The sequence below is a fragment of the Triturus cristatus genome, chromosome 7 (genome assembly GCF_964204655.1).
Source record: "Triturus cristatus chromosome 7, aTriCri1.1, whole genome shotgun sequence".
Lineage (NCBI taxonomy): Eukaryota > Metazoa > Chordata > Amphibia > Caudata > Salamandridae > Triturus > Triturus cristatus.
Window position 1 is genome coordinate 771558814 of NC_140590.1, and position 9514 is coordinate 771568327.

A 9514-nucleotide genomic window follows, 5' to 3' on the forward strand; every position below is an offset into this window, starting at 1 on the left:
TGCCTGGCCATTAAGTGGGCAATTGAAAAGCTTAGGTACTACCTAGAAGGCAAGGCGTTTATACTCTACACTGACCATGCCCCCCTGACGTGGATGTATAAAAACAAAAGTCAGAATCCACGTGTTTTCCGATGGTTTTTGTCCCTTCAGCCTTTCGCCTTTGAGGTGCAGCACAGGAAGGAGAGAGACAATGGCAATGCGGACTTTCTGTCACGGTCCTTTCCTCTCCCCGAACGGGAGAAGCCAGGGGGGGAGGTGTGTGACAGAGCAGGACGAGCAGAGCAAAGAGAAAATAAGGACTGGTGGACCCACATACCGTTCTCACCCCCTCTTGTCCCCCTACAGCTGGAAGAATGGCTTCCCTCGCCGGAGAGTACAGTGCGGAGCCAACAGGAAGGAGTGTAGCCCTTTAACTGGATAAACTACGTGTCTTTGGAAACACCCCTGTGTGACGTCACGGCGCAGGGGACGTTAAAGGAAGGCGAGACCCGACAGTGGACGGACGGCGATTCCCGGAGGAGCGGAGGCGAAGAGTGGAGTGCAGGAGAAGAGTCGAGTAACGGAGCAGGAGGAGCGGCGAGGAACGAAGGAGAGGAGAAGCGAGGAGGCAGCGGAGAGACGGACACCGGACGGCCAGGAGGCCCGGGATCCCGCAAAGCGCCCCGCCACGTTCCCAGGGGAGGAGCGTGGCTAGGACAGGTACGGGACCGCGTAGTGGGCTGGATAGCGAGAGGGGAGAAGCCGACTCCGTAACACTAGTGCCTGTACTGTTGTTTCTGTTCCCTTGTTTCCGGTCCCGGTCTTAGGTTAAACCCTTAAGGAAAGGTACCCTGACACTATCTTTTGTTTGTTTTGTTTCTTCTGGGCCCATACGCTTCCCGGGGAGAACCATCCTGCATACCTCCCGTGGTCCAAGGAACGCGACAACCAAGAACCATCACAAACGCAAGACCCTACCCGATAGAAACCACGGATCCGGCCGTATGGGCGAGAGAAAGACGAACTAGTAGATTAAGAAAACAATATATTTCAATAAAACCACGAATTCAAAGAACCAGTGTCCCGTCTGTCCCTGACCAACCGTCACAGATGCCTGGCTGTCACTTGACTCTAAGGAACTACTAGTAACGCTAGTAACAGGATAACTCTTTTCACCACTGGGCTCCACAATATCTTGGTCATCCACAGCCGTGGTAACACTACAAATGCCCGGGGATGCTTCAGAGGCACTTGTGCTAAGCTCTCTGATCTCACCAATGGATTCAATAATCCCATGTTCTTGACTGCCACTTCTGCCGTGTATAATAGATGGTGAAAATATGCTATCACCTTCACCGTCAGAATCGGATGATTCTTGGTGTTGCCAATCATACTTGTCTAGTACAACCCTTTCCTCCCCTACATCCTTTTGTTTCTGCTCGTTAATGTCTTTTTGTACAACCTCTATTCTTTTACAAACCGACAACGCGGAGGCATGCCAAACCCTTCCATCACTGAGTGCTGAGTTGCAAAAACACCTTTTCCACAATTAGCGGTTCAGAAAACCTACTTTGTCCTTTTACTACGTGTCCAATCCTTCTTACTCTCACTTTATCACCTTCTTTTAGGTTGATCGATTTGCAGTTATGCTTGCTGTCAAATTTTCCTTTACTCAGGTCTTGTGCCTCTTGGATTCTTTTTCTAACTGTTTCCGCTGACCACTCAGATTTCTTTTCACTCTTGAGCCATCCAATATTATCTTTAGAGACGGGTGTTCTGCCTCTCATAATCTCAAATGGACTTATCAAAGTTTTCTCTCCAGGAGTAATCCTGTACCCCCAAATCATTTTATTCACTTCCTTCCTCCAACATTTCCCGTTGTTGTTGGCCAACTGGATAGTGCCTTTTATAACCCTATTAAACCTTTCCACAGCCCCATTGCCAGCAGGGTGGTAAACGGAAGTAGTCTTGTGTGTAATACCATTCCTGACAACGAATTCTCTGAAAATATCTGACGTGAATTGACTTCCGTTATCACTGACAATGGTTTTCGGTATGCCCTCTCTTGTGAATATACCGTCCATAAATGTGATAATGTCTGAGGCATCCACCTTCCTACAAATCTTCATTTCCGGCCATTTAGAAAAGTGATCTACTAAGACCATTAAGTGCACATGTTCCTCTCGCCATCTTACAGGACCCATTATGTCGATTCCTACTCTCTCCCAAGGCATATTAGGACACTTCAACGGTTGAAGGGGGGGTCTAAGAGTCGTTTGAGACTTATCAGAATTTTCACATTGTATACAGTTTCTCACAGCTCTCTCAATTTGGATGTCGCACCCAGGCCACCAATACCAATTCTTAATTCTTTGTTTTGTTTTGTTAATACCTAAATGACCCTCATGGCAAATGTCGATCAGTCTTTCCCTTAATGTTGTAGGAGGTATCACCTTCCCCTGTCTTAAAACAAGATCGTTTTCCACATTTAACTCATTTCTCAATTCCCAGAAAGACCGCAGTTCACTTTTTAGGAATATCTTCTTAGGCCATCCCACAACACTGAGTTTTCTAACTTCAATTATAGTTTTATCCTAAAGGTACTCTTTTTCCCAGACCTCCGTTGTTATGCTAGGAAATTCTTCGTTGATGCTAGCAACCCAGAGTTCCTCTTCCTTCACTCCTTTTTCCACATTCTGCAAAGGCAACCTGCTAAGAAAATCCGCGACCACATTCTTGGTACCAGGCAAGTATTGAACTTCATAGTTGTAATCCAACAGTTTTATGGATAATCTTGCCAACCTTGGAGACCCATTGTATAAACCTTTCACAGTAAGTACTTTTGTTAAGGGTTTGTGGTCACAACGCAAAGCGATCCTTTTTCCCCAAATGTACTGCCTGAAATGTTCCAGCCCCCACACACACGCTAAGGCCTCACGCTCAATAACTGAGTATTTCTCCTCAGTGGAGGTTAAAGAGCGGGAGGCAAATGCAATGGTGACTTCCTTACCATCGCTCTCAACTTGTGTGAGAACTGCACCAACTCCCTTTCCACTGGCATCCGTAGTGACCACACATGTAAGATTGTTGTCAAACCCTTTAAGAGGTGGAGCATCACAGATTTCTTTTTTTAGGCTTTTGAAACTGTCTTCACAGTCTCGGGACCATTCAAATTTGTTCTTATTTTTTAAAAGGCTTCTAATGCAGTAAGTTTTCATTGAAAAGTTCCTTACACACTTTGAATAATACTCTACCAGACCCAAAAGCGCTCTGAGTTCTTCCTTATTTTGTAGAACTGGGGCATCCTTGATAGCTTTAAGTAGTTCTTTCTTAGGTTTTATACCTTCTTGAGTGATTTCATGACCCAGGTAGGTGACAGAATTATTGCTGAACCTGCACTTCTTGTACTCTGCTGTCAAACCACTTTTTTCCAAGATCTTAAGTACCTGTACCAACCTGTTGTCATGATCAGTCTGGTCTTTTCCCATAATAAGGATGTCATCCTGAAAGATGAGTAACTTTTTTACCCCTCTGAATATTTCATGCATTAGTCTCTGGAATAATGCAGCTGCCGATGCTAACCCAAAAGGTACCCTTTTAAACCTGAAACAACCAAATGGTGAAACAAAGGTGGTGAGGTGTCTGCTTTCGGGATGCAAAGGTACCTGGTGGTAAGCAGCGGCTAGGTCTATAGTCGAAAATATTGTCATATCTTTTGTAAGAGACAACATCTCATTAATCCTTGGTAAGGGGTATTGGTCAATAAGAATATTTTTATTGAGGTCGCGCAAATCTATGCACAATCTCAATTTTCCATTGGCCCTCCTAGCGACCACCAGAGGTGCGACCCATTCAGAAGATTCTGTCTTTTCAATTATTTCTGCTTCAAGTAGCTTATTAATTTCTGATCTCACCGCCTCCCTCAGTGTTAATGGGATTTGTTTTACCTTATGCAAACAGGGCACAGCATCATCTTTACATTTTATTATGTGTTGGAACCCCTTTAGTTTACCAATGTTCCCATTAAAAGCTTTGGGGAACTTGTTAACCAAATCACAGCCCGGTAAAACCTCTTGTTGTGTAACTAGTACAGGTTCTACACTGTTCGGGTTGAGAGTAATCCCTAGTTTTCCTTGGTCCTTCCAACCAAGCACAGAAGGGCCAGTGACAGCGACGTACAACTTGCTGCTAGTTTTCCTTTCCTTAAACGAAAATGTAAGTTCCTTGAAACCCATAAGTTCAATAGGTTCGCCTGTGAATGTTTTAAGTGAGATGTCTGGTTTTTCCAAATTCTTCCCAACTTTTCCTCTAAATGTTTCTCTCCAAACATCACGGTTAATTATAGTGCAGGGTGAACCAGAATCTGCGACTATTTCTATATTCACACCACCTATTTCAATTGAGCACGTGGGTTTCTTTTTTTTGCATTTCTCTTCTTCCTCAGTTACTGTTGCCTCCGTTATATTTAGTACACACAAGTTGTACTCCGAGTCATCCGAGGAGTCTTGCTCAAACTCCTCCTCTTCCTCCACAAATTTTACCTTTTCTTTTATTTTCCTTTTGCAAGCTTTTTGAAAATGACCAATGATCCCGCACTGAGTACATTTGTTGTTCCTTGCTGGGCACTTCCAGTCATTAGCTAAATGCTTACTGCTACCACAGCGGTAACATTTCAATTGTTCAAACGTACCAGCATTTCCTATGAATCTAGGTGCCTCCTTCACTTTGTTTTTGTAATTTTTCTTGGTCCCACTTATTTTTGCCACTACATTGGCTTCTTCAGCTTTACATTTACCTTCATTAATAACCTCCTTAGCACAATGACCAGTCAGTTCAGCTTTCTTTACGATATCAATAACCTGTTGAAGAGGTTTCTCTCCTTTAGCCCATAATGCGTCCTGTATGTTTGAATTTGCAGCACACATCACTATCTGATCCCTAATTAAGTCATCGTGCATGTTTTCAAATTTGCATGAGAGTGCCAAGTTCTTTAACGCAGATACGTAGTCATCTATGCTTTCTTCCTTACCTTGTTTTCTTATGTAAAATGTATATCTGTGTACTGCTACACAAACTGTTGGTTTATAATAACCATCTAAGTCTTCCATCGCTTCATCATAAACATTTCTCTCTTCCCCAACTCTCACCTTTTTAGTAATATTGTTGTACACTTTCAGACCTCCTGCACCCAAACAGTGTAACAATATTTTTTTCTTTTCCTCCTGTTTGAGTGGTTCATCCTCCTTGTCAAACGTTGAAATGTAATTACAAAAATATTCCTTCCACTATTCCCATTTCACAGGTGGTACTCCAGTACCTTACAAAAATGCTTCTGGGGGCTGCAAATTGTATAAGTTTCCAGACGCCATACTAAAACTGTGTTCACAATATGTCTATTTCTTTTTTACTAATTTACTGAAGAGTCACCGTGCCACAGTGTTTTAACTGGATTATTTTTTTTCCTAATCCAATATAGTTATCGATTTAACCAATGAAATTCAAACCTGCTTGTTAAGTAGCGCTTCCACATGAACAGCATTAAAGTAACAAAACCCATCTCAAAGGATGGATTCAATCGTGAATCGAAGATGTCCCAAAATGCTCCGTAATAATATAAACGGAGGTTCGGGGCTTTGTTTACTTCTTTTATTTCCACAAAGATGGCCGCACACACACTTCCTGTACGTGAAGGCGTGAAATAAACTAGACCACCAGCTTCACTTCCAAGATGGCGTCGTTATACTCTGACGTCACGACGCTCTAAAATGAATGCGCCTCAACATCTGAGGAGAATTCACTTCAATCTCACTTCCAGCTACTATGAGGTGAGTTCAATTTCAATAATAACCAAAAGTCACCTGTGGGAAATGCAGCAGGCTGTGCGGCTCGTTGTTCAATTTGCTGTGTATCGCCGACTTCAATACTAGCACCACTAGTCAGTGCGTAGACCTTCGCTAGAAGTGCTTTACCACGCCAACGATACTTCTTACATCCGCCGAACCGCTACCCCCAAGATTTCTTCTTTTGTACATTTATCTTCTGCTTCAACTTCCACCATCACAGACTTCCGATAAAGTGCAACTAATGTCACAACCATTAATCCGCTGCACTTATCCTTCGCTCCGCCTCCTTTTCACTTAATGAACGTAAATTCCTGTTTCGACAGCTACATTACGCTCCATGTCAAAACTTTTTTTTTCCAAAGTCCCGTATCAACTTCCTAATTCTCAACCAAAATTCACAATAAGTATCAATCTTCCATTACGTGGGTTCATCTGTGTGTCGTCCAACCATCCTCGTCGCCAAAATGTAAAGATGAATAGTCAGGAATCAGCTTGCGGTTAAGTCATTTATTCAGCTCAAAGACGACACACCTACCCGGGAGGCTAAGTGCAAATGAATAACATGTCAACTAAACCAACTGTCATAAATGGTCACCATAGAACGTCCAGCTGTCAACATTCCAGCTGGGTAGAAGCACGCGCAGGAAGAGGGTGCACGCGGTAAAGGAAAGAGAGAGAGAGAACTTCAAAGTTAAGCAAAAGACACTGTATCGTATCCAAGTCCTTGTGTAATGTAACTGGTTCTAGTGTAAGCGCTCTGACACCTTCGCGCTACATAAAAACAAATAAATAAATAATATTAATCAAGATAAGGGTAGGGCAAGAGCAGGCTGACCTTATTAAATCACGATTTTATGTTAAAACTGGTTTAAAAAGTAAGTAAAGTCAGTAATTTTCTCTTTTCCCGTATAAACTCAAAACATAACAGTTAGAATAACTAGCATTTTAAAACTGTACAAGCCAGTGGTTCTTAAACGTTGCGCTTCCGTGGCCATCTACGTAAACATTACTGGAATCCTAGGACTTACTCTTAATCATTGGGAATCTGGGGACCCCACTGAGTCGAGTCAAGTCAAGAAAGCTTTTTTTGATTGTAAGCGAGCAATCATAAAAGCACAATGGCAATATTTCATATATGTTAAAATTCATATAATATACATTTAAACAACTTAATAAAACGTTATTAAACTTTACAAGCTTTCCTGAGATTCATAAAAAAGAAGCATTTAAAGTAGAGACAGTTGTTTTCTTAAACACAGAACTTTTTTCAAGAAAATGACCGCCCTGAAAACGATATGTACATTATCTAGTTGTAGTAGTGCCAGAAGAGCAGGTCGACATTGGCGAAGCCCAAACCGTTTTAACACAGGGACTATACTCGGTCTTCAGGCATTAGAGTAATATTTATAAAAAAGGATAACGTGGATCGAGGTCTGCTTGGAGCTATTATCACAGAGGCACAACTGTAAAGTTTGGGACCAACCATTCACTTCAGGCAGGATAACTAATCTGTAAAATATTCCCAAGCGGAAGCGGGTTAAAAGGAACCTATCAAAATCACTCAGGACCAAGGTGAGGTAGGGTTGAATGTTAAAAGTGGTTAAAATCAGTTGATTATGCATGACTGTAGGTTTTACAATTTCATTTGAAAGCCGAGCGGAATCAAGTAGAGACAAGCCCTTTAAATTTAGTTCCTTCCTAGTTATTTCCTTGATGGTGCTGGGTTTGGTAAAATACTCTGAGTGGTCGAGATCTTGGAAAAACCTTTGAACATAGCTTATCCAAGGGATCTTCAGGACCCTATCCAATTTCAAAACGTCCAGAATGATATCTCTGTTTAGTTTTGTCTCATCCTTTGTCCAGAGTCTGTGCCATAACAGCACCGGCTTCAGCTTTATTAGATCTGAAACAAAGGAGAGCCCTAACTCCGTGTGACATATGCTCGCGGAGGTACCATTAGGGACAGATAAGATATAGTTTAGGAAAGAGTTTTCTGCTCTTTGAATGGGGATCAAGTCAACAGGTCCCCAAACCCCGGTCTCATAGATTGCCGCTGAGACACACTTAGCTCTATATATTTTAATGAGCGCCTCCTGTGGTCTTTTTCCAAGTTTAATCGCAAAGCTCTAGGGCAGATGTGGTGCGCAATAGTGCCAATTTTTTGGCCGCCACCGCCTGTGACCAGGAGTCATTATGGGCGAAAAGAATGCCCAAATATAAAAATTTCTTAGTGACCCCTATCTTTTGTCCAGACACAAACATGATTTTAGGTTTTTTGATGCTAGAGCCACAGCGCATAATGAATGTCTTAGAATAATTAATTCTTAGACCTATCTCATACATACATTTGGTAAAGCTATCCAAAACCCTCTGCAGCCCTTTACTGGTGCAGGACATCAGTACCGCATCATCTGAGTATAAAAGGGCTGGGATAGGCCGTCCTGCCACTTGGGGAAAATCATGATTATCTTTGAAAAGAGCCTCTCCCAAACCATTTATGTACAAGTTAAAAAGAAACGGAGCAAGCACACAACCTTGCCTGACTCCGCTTTTGATTGGGAAGGGAGCTGAGCCTTCACCCTGCAGGCCACAGCGCACTCGTGCGTTAGCATCGCTATAAAAACGTTAAAGAAAATAAATAATCTGTGAATCAACCCCCATTATATCTAAGATTGACCAAAGTTTATCATGAATCACGCAATCAAATGCGGCTGTGAGGTCAACGAAAGCTAAAAATAGGTTCCCCGCCTTGGCCCTGGTATATTTACAGACTAAAAGGGACAGGCTCAAGCCCTGCTCAACGGTACCTACACCGGCTCGAAAGCCGTATTGTAGTTCCTACAGGACAGAGTTTTCCTCCGCCCATACTTGGAGGCGTTCCAGTATTATTCTGCCTACTACTTTTGTTATAGCGTCTAATAATGAAATGGGCCTATAACATGTCGAGTCCTGTCTGTCCCCCTTTTTAAAAATGGGGACAATAGTTGATTCTACCCATATGGGTGGGAAGTCTGCTTCACAACTGGCATTTAAAACTTGCGTCAACATAGGTCCCCATAGGGTAGTATTGGATTTAAATAAGTCAATTGGTGTCCCGTCGGGACCAGGAGCCTTACCACCCTTACTTACAGACAGGGCCCGCTCTACTTCATCCAAAGTAAACATTAGCGCTTTTGCTTGGGGGAGGGAATTCAAGTTACAAACATCCTGGTTGGGACGATCCATCAAAATAGAGTTGCCCGTGCCCTGATAAACCTTGGTGAAATGATTAATCCATTGTTCCTCAGTTATTGCTATTTTAAGTGAAGGACTGTTCTCTCTAGTCAGGAAAGGGGCCATAACCACTTTCCAGAAGGCCGTGCTGTCATTAAACATTGACGCGGTAATTAATGCGTCCCACAACTCCTTCTTGATAGTGGCCTTCCTTGCCCTGAGTGCTAGTTTATAAGCATCTCTGGCCATCTTTACTTCAGTGCTATTCCTTGGGATTTTATGTAATATCTTTTTCAGATGGAAAAGAGCTTGTGTGCACCTGGGGTCAAACCAACCATTATTGCGGCCCTTGAAATTACGTTTGGTTAAGGATTCTCTAACGACTTTCGTAATGGCCTAAAATGAAGCTAAGACTACTTCTGGGGTGGCTGTGTCACTCAGGCACAACTCTACCGCTGGTTTAGTTTTGCCCGATACTG